We start from the raw sequence: 12,937 nt of genomic DNA on the forward strand, positions 1-12,937 counted from the left end.
CCTCACCCTCTCACCTTCCCCCTACTCACAAGGCAGGCAATACACTCGACCTCATCTTTACTAGATGCTGTTCTTCCACTAACCTCATTGCAACTCCCCTCCAAGTCTCCGACCACTACCTTGTATCCTTTTCCCTCTCGCTCTCATCCAACACTTCCCACACTGCCCCTACTCGGATGGTATCGCGCCGTCCCAACCTTCGCTCTCTCTCCCCCGCTACTCTCTCCTCTTCCATCCTATCATCTCTTCCCTCTGCTCACCTTCTCCAACCTTTCTCCTGAGTCTGCCTCCTCAACCCTCCTCTCTTCCCTTTCTGCATCCTTTGACTCTCTATGTCCCCTATCCTCCAGGCCGGCTCGGTCCTCCCCTCCCCGCTCCGTGGCTCGATGACTCATTGCGAGCTCACAGAACAGAGCTCCGGGCAGCCGAGCGGAAATGGAGGAAAACTCGCCTCCCTGCGGACCTGGCATCCTTTCACTCCCTCCTCTCTACATTTTCCTCCTCTGTCTCTGCTGCTAAAGCCACTTTCTACCACTCTAAATTCCAAGCATCTGCCTCTAACCCTAGGAAGCTCTTTGCCACCTTCTCCTCCCTCCTGAATCCTCCTCCCCCTCCCCCCTCCTCCCTCTCTGCAGATGACTTCGTCAACCATTTTGAAAAGAAGGTCAACGACATCCGATCCTCGTTTGCTAAGTCAAACGACACCGCTGGTTCTGCTCACACTGCCCTACCCTGTGCTCTGACCTCTTTCTCTCCCCTCTCTCTCCAGATGAAATCTCGCTTCTTGTGACGGCCGGCCGCCCAACAACCTGCCCGCTTGACCCTATCCCCTCCTCTCTTCTCCAGACCATTTCCGGGGACCTTCTCCCTTACCTCACCTCGCTCATCAACTCATCCCTGACCGCTGGCTACGTCCCTTCCGTCTTCAAGAGAGCGAGAGTTGCACCCCTTCTGAAAAAACCTACACTCGATCCCTCCGATGTCAACAACTACAGACCAGTATCCCTTCTTTCTTTTCTCTCCAAAACTCTTGAACGTGCCGTCCTTGGCCAGCTCTCCCACTATCTCTCTCAGAATGACCTTCTTGATCCAAATCAGTCAGGTTTCAAGACTAGTCATTCAACTGAGACTGCTCTTCTCTGTATCACGGAGGCGCTCCGCACTGCTAAAGCTAACTCTCTCTCCTCTGCTCTCATCCTTCTAGACCTATCGGCTGCCTTCGATACTGTGAACCATCAGATCATCCTCTCCACCCTCTCCGAGTTGGGCATCTCCGGCGCGGCCCACGCTTGGATTGCGTCCTACCTGACAGGTCGCTCCTACCAGGTGGCGTGGCGAGAATCTGTCTCCTCGCCACGCGCTCTCACCACTGGTGTCCCCCAGGGCTCTGTTCTAGGCCCTCTCCTATTCTCGCTATACACCAAGTCACTTGGCTCTGTCATAACCTCACATGGTCTCTCCTATCATTGCTATGCAGACGACACACAATTAATCTTCTCCTTTCCCCTTCTGATGACCAGGTGGCGAATCGCATCTCTGCATGTCTGGCAGACATATCAGTGTGGATGACGGATCACCACCTCAAGCTGAACCTCGGCAAGACGGAGCTGCTCTTCCTCCCGGGGAAGGACTGCCCGTTCCATGATCTCGCCATCACGGTTGACAACTCCATTGTGTCCTCCTCCCAGAGCGCTAAGAACCTTGGCGTGATCCTGGACAACACCCTGTCGTTCTCAACCAACATCATGGCGGTGGCCCGTTCCTGTAGGTTCATGCTCTACAACATCCGCAGAGTACGACCCTCCTCACACACAGGAAGCGGCGCAGGTCCTAATCCAGGCACTTGTCATCTCCCGTCTGGATTACTGCAACTCGCTGTTGGCTGGGCTCCCTGCCTGTGCCATTAAACCCCTACAACTCATCCAGAACGCCGCAGCCCGTCTGGTGTTCAACCTTCCCAAGTTCTCTCACGTCACCCCGCTCCTCCGCTCTCTCCACTGGCTTCCAGTTGAAGCTCGCATCCGCTACAAGACCATGGTGCTTGCCTACGGAGCTGTGAGGGGAACGGCACCGCAGTACCTCCAGGCTCTGATCAGGCCCTACACCCAAGCAAGGGCACTGCGTTCATCCACCTCTGGCCTGCTCGCCTCCCTACCATTGAGGAAGTACAGTTCCCGCTCAGCCCAGTCAAAACTGTTCGCTGCTCTGCTAAATGACTTAAATGTAAATGTAAATGTTGTAGATGACATGGAGCCAGTGGGTTTGGCAACGAGTATGAAGCGAGGGCCAGCCAACGAGAGCGTACAGGTTAGCAGGGTTAGCGGGGTGCTCGCTCATAGCGTTTCCCACGTCACTCGCTCTGAGACTTGGAGTAGTTATTCCCCTTGCTCTGCATGGGTAACGCTGCTTCGAGGGTGGCTGTTGTCGATGTGTTCCTCGTTCGAGCCCAGGTTGGGGCGAGGAGAGGGACAGAAGCTATACTTTTACACTGGCAATACTATAGTGCTTATAAGAACATCCAATAGTCAAATGTATATGAAATACAAATGGTAGAGAGAGAAATAGTCCTATAAATACTATATTAACCAGGCCTCCTGGGTGGCGCAGTGGTGAAGGGCGCTGTACTGCAGCGCCAGCTGTGCCACCAGAGGCTCTGTCCGTGGGGCGACGCACAATTGGCCCAGCGTCGTCCGGGTTAGGGAGGGGTTGGCCGGTAGGGATATCCTTGTCTCATCGCGCACCAGCGACTCATGTGGCGGGCCGGGCGCAGTGCGCGCTAACCAAGGTTGCCAGGTGCACAGTGTTTCCTCCAACACATTGGTGCGGTTGGCTTCCGGGTTGGACGCATGACTTTCAACCTTTGTCTCTCCCGAGCCCGTAACGGGAGTTGTAGCGATGAGACAAGATAGTAGCTACTAAACAATTGGATACTGGGGGGAAAACGGGGTAAAGATAAAAAAAAAATATATTATTAAAATAAAATAAAAAATACTATATTAACTACAACCTAAAACCTCTTACCTTGGAATATTGAAGTCTCACGTTAAAAGGAACCACCAACTTGAATATGTTCTCATGTTCTGAGCAAGGAACTTAAACGTTAGCTTTTTTACATGGCACATATTGCACTTTTACTTTTCCAAAACTTTGTTTTTGTATTATTTAAACCAAATTGAACATGTTTCATTATTTATTTGAGGCTAAATTGATTTTTATTGATATATATATATATATATATATATATATCTTTTAATATAATACATTTTTCACCTTTATTTAACCAGTTATATATATATATATAATATTCAGTTAAAATAAATGTAAATTCAGTATTGTTGTAATTGTCATTACAAATAAATACATTAAAACAATATAATAAAAATAAATAAAAATCGGCTGATTAATCGGTATTGGTTTTTTTTTTGGTCCTCCAATAATCGGTATTGGTATCGGTGTTGAAAAATCATAATCATTGTGACATATGAAATACAAGTGATAGTGTAATAACTATGTAACAAATTAAGTAACGCGTTAAATTATGATGTGACGTTCAGTCATATTCAGGTCAACAAGCTTATTTGACACGTCAGTGTTATTTGACGTGTATCTTTTTTGACACACAAAGACCCAAACGACGTTCCATAGAAATCCTGGTTGAGAATGAAACGACTGAACAAATGAACAATGAAACAGCACTGCAAGTAAGTGAAATAAATACGTTTTGATTATGTTTTACTGGTAATGGAGACATACGTACATCTTTGGTCAGCGTGGTGTGTGTAACCTTTACTTAACTAGGCAAGTCAGTTAAGAACAAATTCTTATTTACAATGACGGCGTACCCTGGCCAAACCCGGAAGACACTGAGCCAATTGTGCACCGCCCTATGGGACTCCCAATCACAATCGGATGTGTTACAGCCTGGATTCGAATCAGGAACTGTAGTGACGCCTCTTGCACTGAGATGCAGTGCCTTAATTTTAACACACACACGGACGCAGTGTTCTAACTTTAACTGCACAAGAATGCTTAAAAGGCCGCTTAAATTGTAAATATCGGTTATTGGTATACATTTTTTTGGCAAGGTAAACATTGGATATCGGTATTGGCCAAAAATGTAATATTGGTGCAACACTAGCTGGAATCATGGAAATAGGATGATTGTTCTAATTAAATAGTTAGAATACAGTGTTGTTTGACATGACAACGAATGAAAATGCCAGGGAGGAGTTCTTGTGACAGGGTAGGAACCAAAGTGTTCTTTTTTTCCCCTAATTTTTTTAGGAACCACAGTGTTAATAAGTGTTTCCTAGGGGACCGTACAATCTTTGGCTACATTGAAAGTTCTCTTAACTACTTCATGTAGGTGACCTATTCATGCTTTGCATATTCCTGTTTGATTTATTAAATACTGTTGCACAAACAACATGCTGATTTAGGTCTACACCATCAATGGTTTTATCAAGCTGCATAGCTAATTACGTTTGCTCTGACATGTATAGCTAACTAACTAGCTATTATCATTAGCAGCTAACAAGATTTAGGCTCAACTTGCTAAGAAAAGACAAACTAGCTGTTTGCAGATGTGTTTCTTACAAACTGAGCGTAATTATAGAATGCTAGTGGATTTAACAAGAAACAATGTGAAAACACCACCAACATTGTTGCATGTGCGGCATTGACCATGCAGACTGAACGCAAGTGTCTCGAGGAACAACAAATGCGCTCCTTGAGTGACGGAGGCGGCTAGGTCTGTGTGGAAAGCAGCATGGAGAGAGGAGAGATGACTCAAGTAGCGAAGTAAACTATAAAAATGGACATTACACATGGCGTATCACATTTAACAAACTAAACATTCAAATACCGTTATGGAAGGTAAAGTAAAAACCCAAACCGGTCCGTGTGTCAATACCGGTATATCGCAAAATACAGTATACCGCCTCGCCCTCGTTTCGGTATGGAGGAATGATCTCAAATCACGTCCTTTGTGTCCTCCAACCTCATCAAACATTATAGCAGATGACTCAGATCTGTTATCTTGGCAAGAGGAGGGTTCACAAAATACTAAATGCTGTGGTGCCAATAATTGTGACATGTATGTATTTGAATAAAATAATGATTTATTGATGACGAAAGTTTTTCTTTTAACAATTTTAACTCAATTAAAAGGTTGGATTCATATGATATTTCGAGTAAAATCAAGTTGATAAATAACAACCTCATAGCCTTCTTTGTTCATACAGTATTTACCTAGGGTGCCAATAAATCAGGAGGGCACTGTACAAAAAACAAGTCTAAAGAATAATGTGTGTGTAGATTGTGTGTGTTAGTGTGCCTGTGTGTGTGTTTTTGTTTAATCAGTTTTTAAAGGTAATTTAGCTGTTTGCTTGAGTAAATGGAGATGGAAGGGAGTTCCATGTGATCATGACTCTGTATAAAACTGTGCCTTGCTGTGAATTCGTTTTGGACTTCGGGACTGTGAAGAGACCCCTGGTGCATGTATGGGTGTCTGAGCTGAATGTTACTTGATTATGCAAACAATCTGTAATTTTCTTCAATAATATTGTTCATAAAAACTACTGTAGGAGAGAAGCAGTTACTCTCATCAACCCTCAACCAGGAGAAACTGGCATGCATGTTGTTGATGATAGTTCTGTACGTGCAGTTAAGAGCTAGATGTGCTGCTCTGTTTTGAGCTAGCTGCAGCTTTGATAGGTCTTTCTTTTCTGCACTTTACCATATTACCAGAAGGTAAACAAGACTGGACAAAACCAGAGTCTGAAACTAGTACAGTTGATTTTTATACTTGGTGAATAACGTGATTCGGATTTTGGTGGTGGTGATAGATAGTTAACACAGTGTCAGAAACGAGGGTAATATGGTCTGCTAAAGGCTGAGCATCAATCAATTGCACCCCTATGGTTAGCGAGTAGCATGCTAATGATCATCTATTTCCAGGTATAGCCAATTGGCCTTAGAGCTGTCCTGGGGACATTCATCCATCCAAATACTTGACGGTGCTGCTACTCATGTCACCGGCTGTTGCCCTGGAGATCACGATCAAATGACTCAGTGATTACGTCAGCCAGGGAGACTGTCAATTACATCATGTCATTCATCATCACCACAGGATATGATCAGTGGAGTGAGTCAGAATAGGCCAATACAGGCATGGATGGACTGAGCAGGGATATGGAATGGATACAGTACATCCTTGGTGCGCTGTAACAATGGTCAGGCCATAAACCAACAGCACAGGGGGGTACTCTGCACAGGGGGGAAATCTGCCAGGGGAAGGCACTAGGAGGTGGTTGTAATATACACTGGAGGAAAGAAGCAGAGGGAGGGGAGAGAGAGGAGTGGGGTGTCAATGTGAGGGTATTAAATAAGTGGTGGTGTTCTGAGAACCCCCTCCTTGGTATAAACCAGCATCCCGGTGAGAGAGGCAGGCAGGCTAGTGGTAGATCTCCGTGGTAACGGGCAAGCGTAGTCATGCAGTGAACGCCAGGGGAGCATAAATCTGTTCTCGCCCCCAGCCCTATGGACTAGTGGGCTTACGGAGGAGGAGGAGGAGATGGAATGAACATCACCTGCTCCTCCACACACAGGGGAGAGAGGCAGAGAGAGAAAGAAGTGTATGTGAGGAAGCAAACGGAAAAGGGACGGAGAAAGGTAAGTAGAATCAAGTCAGAGAGCGAGAGCACAAAGACAATACACCGGAATAGACACCTAAGACACTGAGAAAAGAGAGGAAGACGTGGAGCAGAAAACCAGAAGCCTCGTACTGCCTGCCTCTCTGCCTTTAAATCCTTGGTGCATTGCCCTGTAGCGAGAGGCTGCGTTGCCCTTCACCCTCTGCTGCCACTTTTAATCTCTCTCTAATTACACACTTTATAGCCTAGCTGCCGCACGCCCAGCGATCAATGCCTCGGCCAGCGGGCTACAAGGGAGTCCTCCCTCCTGGAAAGGGTATAGTTCTGCTCCAGAGTCAATTACACCCCAAATCCCAATAACCCTAGGCAGACGAGCAGAGATACAACATTGCAAATCTAATGAATCTAGGAATGCTCGAAGGAAACATCCCTCGCTACAACAGACTGCTGGTCCAATAATGCTGAGCAGCTCATTGTTTTCCAATATGGATTTCTTGAGAAATGTCAGACCATTGCTGGATCACAAGCACATGACTTCTCGATTCTGTCTGGTAGTTTTTAAAGGATTGGACATGTAACAGTGATAGCCAAACATCTAGGCTTGGTCGAATTGATGCCTGTTCTTTCAAATCTACTAGTCACAAAATCCTTATGGGTAGGGCTGCATTGTCAAGTGATTTTAAATGCTCGGGCTGGAGCTTTTAGTTTATCATACATTCTGTTTCAGCCTGAAAACTAGCTGGTACAGTAGCCTATAGTTTTTACCTGCTCTGGTCATCATCTTCCTCTGAGTCAGAGCATAGTTTGTCCGGGTCGGGAAGCATGCTATGGTCAAACTCCTCTCCATCGGCACCGTCCAGGTAAGCTAGCACCTCCTCTTCAGACTTCTGCTCCTGGGACAAACGGGACAAAATACAGTTACTTCAAATAACACAGGTGTTGGATTCAATAAGAAAATCAACCAATTGTGCTAAGACTATATGAAACCCGATGAATGTTGTGCCAGATGTCTTGAAAAAGCTCTTACTGAGCGAATAATTTACACATCAAAAAGGTACTGATGTAAATGGTGAGTGGGAAAATCACAAGTCACGTGCGATGTCAACAGCTTCACTTGGCATTGGCAATGCAATCAATGAATAGATGAATTAACATGGCAAGGAGGAGAAACAAATTCCCCATACAGAGTAATGTATGGGTACCGATGTCAGTGTACCCAATTACTGGAAGCTATCTTTCACAAGGTGAACGCTTGCCAAACCACACTAAAATCACACCCCTATATGAACTCAGCAATAATATTAAGTCTGAAGCTGGCAAGTAGCAATACTGCAGGGCGGACAGAAATAATAGCCAGAGGGATATAAAACAGTAGAAGATAAGAAAATACTCCAACTACCTGGTGCAGGAGTAGGTTAAAAGAAGATGGAGAAAGATAAACGCAGCTCGATATTGAGGTTTACAGAGACCGGCAGAAAGGTAACCCTAGTAATGTGAGCATCGTAAAGACCGAATCGGGGGCACAAAACAACTCTGGTCGTGTGTGTGTGTGTCACTAATAACCTGTGGATCTCCCTCACACAATGTAACCTATATGCATAAATGGAGGACAATAAAAGCTACAAATAAAACAAGTGGAAGTTCTAGGGACTTTTACTGTGTGCTCTTTAATGCAAGCAGGGAATGAGAGGAGAGGTACAGAGAGAGAAATAATTGATCTACTTAAAATGGATGAAACTGCCCAGTGGAACGCACTTGTTAATGAGCTTGGGTTCTCAGACACACAGAGCCCCCATCTTATGAAAGAATCTGGGACAAACACGGCTGTGGTAGATTTCTCTATGGACAATTATAATGAGAGGGTGCTGTTTGTTCCACATATCTGAGTCCATGTCTCTAATCTCAGTGTTCAACGAGCCTTATTCACCCCACACGGACAAGTCAGACTTAATGGCTTCCAGAAAACCATGGACTTTCTCAGACCGTCTGATGTGAGAATGAGACCGACCCACAGAATGTTTGAAAATGAAAAAGGTCAAAAGGTATCATGACTGTTACTTCAAATCGGGTAAAACGGCTTCACTCCAGAGGCTACCGCAGAAAACAGAGGGTCATGAGCAGAGGGTCATGCTGGAGTGCATTGCTGTAGCTTTCATAGCTTTCCAAACAGAACCTGCAGTATGGATTTTCCTACGTTCTGGTGGTTATACACAATGTACAAAACATTAAGGACACCTGTTCTTTCCATGACAGACTAACCAGGTGAAAGCTATGATCCATTTTGATACCACTTGTTATATCCACTTCAAAATCAGTGTAGATGAAGGGGAGGAGAGGTTAAAGAAAGATTTTTAAGCCTCGAGACAATTTAGACAAGGATATGTGCCAGAGTGTGAATGGGCAAGACATAAGATTTAAGTGCCTTTGAACAGGGTATGGTAGTAGGTGCCAAGCACATCGGTTTGTGTCAAGAACAGCAATGCTGCTGGGTCAACATGAGGCTGGTAAAAACTCAATATTAGGAAGGTACGCACAGCTAAGTAAATAGTTAATTGTACTTCGCTGACTTAATCAAGTGATATTCACATGAAGTAGAATGAAAGGCAGATTTCTAAGCTTAGTGGATGACATTGAAGCAATAGCCATGCCGCATGTGTAGGCTTAGACAGACACATTATGCCATAGTATTTCCTCTTCTTACAGTACTTTAGATTCTATATATTAAAGCTGGGCGATATGGACCAAAATCCATATTGCGATAACGTGCCTGAAATAATGCGATAACGATAAATAGTAGTTTATTACATTGGGTTTTTATTTTTATCCTTTAAACTTCTACTACTAGTTTGATGGTTGTAGCCATCAATTCCCTCATTAACAGTCACCCATATTAGCAAACGTATTTAAGTTAAAAACGTCACATCTCTCTAGTATAGGCTACTTATCGTTACGAATGATGTCAAACTGCCTGTGATAACTGATTGGTTTTTCATTTTAGCTTCGTTGCTCTACTATCTACTCCTATATCCTATCGACTCCTATACCCATTTTCTACCCAGAGACGACAAAATGGGGGAGGTAATGGAAGAGGCGGGTACTTTATTGTAGTAATTCTTGAATCTAGGCAGGAAATCTAATCTTTGCTTTATCTAATATTAGAATAGGTTAGAATTAGCTGCTGTTTCCCGCCGCAAGTCTTGCTGTGCAGGGAGACAGATTCAATGTCTGTTTGTGCTGTAAACCAATCCTGTCTGGAAACCTGGCTTCGTGCGATTCATTTGAAATTCTGCTGACAGAGACTTGCGGTAAGAACAGTCCTGTCCATGTGAACAGAATAAAAACAAGAGTTGGCCCTGCCTCATGCTGACGACAGGGAGACTGAAAGAAATCCAACCCCTGACAGAGAGCAGGGAGAACTCAATGAGACTCACACAGTACCACTGTGTCCCAACACTAGTTCTTGAAATCAGGTGAGTACTGTATTTTTTTCCTAACCTGATCATAACATACACATTATCAGCAAACATGCATCGTTTCATTCACTTTGCTCAATAGATAAGTAATTACAAAAAAATCAAAGCTGACAGTATCATAAACTAAATCTACTGATGAACTGGCAGCATAACGCCACACCACCAAGCAGGCCTGTGCGTGGTTTCATATCATTATCTTCAGTATAGTCTCAGATGTTCAATACAGCCACAGTGCAATCTCAGCCCCCGCTAGGGAGACTTCTGGACTCATCATAACAAGAATGCCTTATTTAGCTGAGTGAGGAGCCAGTGTTTCCTTAGAAACTGAAAACCCTTTTAGGCATATTACAGATACTGTGTGGAAAATAACAGACAATATGTTCAATGAAATACTCAGAGTACCTTTAGTTGGAAATGTGTTAACATTTGACAGTATATGGCATGCCATGCATATGGATGGAAACAGGATATATAATATTATAGAGTGCATTTGGAAAGTTTTCAGACCTCTTGATGTTGTCCACATTTTGTTAAATTTGCAAAAATGTCTAAACAATGAAATATCACATTTCCATAAGTATTCAGACAATTCACTCACTACTTTGTTGAAGCACCTTTGGCAGCAATTACAGCTTCGAGTCGTCTTGAGTAGGACGCTACAAACTTGGCACACCTGTATTTGGGGAGTTTCTCACATTCTACAGATCCTTTCAAGCTCTGTCAGGTTGGATGGGGAGCGTTGCTGCACAGCTACTTTCAGGTCTCTCCAGAGATGCTCGATCAGGTTCAAGACCGGGCTTTGGTTGGTCCACTCAAGGACTTTTAGAGACTTGTCCTGAAGCCACTCCTACATTGTCTTGGCTGTGTGCTTAGGGTCATTGTCCTGTTGGAAGGTGAACCTTCGTTCCAGTCTGAGGTCCTGAACGCTCTGGAGCAGGTTTTCATTAAGGATCTCTCTCTGTACTTGCTCCATTCATCTTTCTCTCGATCCTGACTAGTCTCCCAGTCCCTGCAAAACACCACCATGCTTCACCGTAGGGATGTTGCCAGGTTTCCTCCAGACGTGACACTTGGCATTCAGGCCAAAGAGATCAATCTTGGTTTCATCAGAACAGAGAATCTTGTTTCTCATGGTCTGAGAGTCCTTTATGTGCCATTTGGCAAACTGCAAGCGGACTGTCATGTGCCTTTTACTGAGGAGTGGCTTCCGTCTGGCCACTCTACCATAAAGGCCTGATTGGTGGAGAGCTGCAGAGATGGGAGAACCTTCCAGAAGGACAACCATCTCCAGAGAGGAATTGGAGCTCTGTCAGCGTGACCATTGGGTTCTTGGTCACGTCCCTGACCAAGGCCCTTTTTCCCCCGATTGCTCAGTTTGACCGGGCGGAAAGTTCTAGGAAGAGTCTCGGTGGTTCCAAACGTCTTCCATTTAAGAATGATGGAGGCAACCGTGTTCTTGGGGACCTTTAATGCTGCAGACATTTTCTGGAACCCTTCCCCAGATCTGAGCCTCGACACAATCCTGTCACGGAGCTCTCTGACAATTCCTTCGACCTCATGGCTTGGTATTCGCTCTGACATGCACTGTCAACTGTGGGACCTTATATAGACAGGTGTGTGCCTTTCTAAATCATGTCCAATAAATAGAATTTAACACAGGTGGACTCCAATCCAGGATGATCAATGGAAACAGGATGCACCTGAACTCAATTTTGAGTCTCAAAGCAACTTACAGTTGAAGTCGGAAGTTTACATACAATTAGGTTGGAGCCATTAAAAATAGTTTTCAACCACTTCAAAAATGTATTGTTAATAAACTATAGTTTTGGCAAGTCAGTTAGGACATCTGCTTTGTGCATGACACAAGTCATTTTTTGTTGTTGTTTACAGACAGTATTTCACTTATAATTCACTGGATCACAAATCCAGACGGTCAGTTAGCATACATTATGTTGACTGTGCCTTTAAACAGCTTGGACAATTCCAGAAAATGATCTCATGGCTTTAGAAGCTTCTGATAGACTAATTGACATAATTTGAGTCAATTGGAGGTGTACCTGTGGATGTATTTCAATGCCTACATTCAAAATCAGTGCCTCTTTTGCTTGACAACATGGGGAAAATCAAAAGAAATCAGCCAAGACCTCAGAAAAAGAATTGTAGACCTCCACAAGTCTGGTTCATCCGTGGGAGCAATTTCCAAATGCCTGAAGGTACAACGTTCATCTGAACAAACAATAGTACGCAAGTATAAACACCATGGGACCACGCAGCCGTCATACCGCTCAGGAAGGAAACGCGTTCTGTCTCCTAGAGATGAATGTACTTTGGTGCGAAAGTGCAAATCAATAGCAGAACAACAGCAAAGGACCTTGTGAAGATGCTGGAGGAAACAGGTACAAAAGTATCTATATCCACAGTAAAACGAGTCCTATATCGACATAACCTGAAAGGCCGCTCAGCAAGGAAGAAGCCACTGTTCCGAACCTGCCATAAAAAAAAGCCAGACTACGGTTTGCAACTGCACATGGGGACAAAGATCGTACTTTTGGAGAAATGTCCTCTGGTCTGATGAAACAAAAATAGAACTGGCCATTGTTATGTTTGGAGGAAAAGGGGGAGACTTGCAAACCAAAGAACACCATCCCAACGGTGAGGCACAGGGGTGGCAGCATCATGTTGTGGGGGTGCTTTGCTGCAGGAGGGGATGGTGTACTTCACAAAATAGATGGCGTCATGAGGAGGGAAATTATGTGGATATATTGAAGCAACATCTCAAAACATCAGCCAGGAAGTTAAAGCTTGGTCGCA

General features: G+C 44.4%; 1 pseudogene; it reads right to left on the bottom strand.

The window, feature by feature from the left end:
- Positions 1 to 12,937, bottom strand: part of LOC135549402 (probable ATP-dependent RNA helicase DDX10) — a 138,145-nt pseudogene that overhangs the window by 13,668 nt on the left and 111,540 nt on the right.

The sequence above is a fragment of the Oncorhynchus masou genome, chromosome 12, assembly GCF_036934945.1.
Source record: "Oncorhynchus masou masou isolate Uvic2021 chromosome 12, UVic_Omas_1.1, whole genome shotgun sequence".
In the NCBI taxonomy this organism is placed as follows: domain Eukaryota; kingdom Metazoa; phylum Chordata; class Actinopteri; order Salmoniformes; family Salmonidae; genus Oncorhynchus; species Oncorhynchus masou.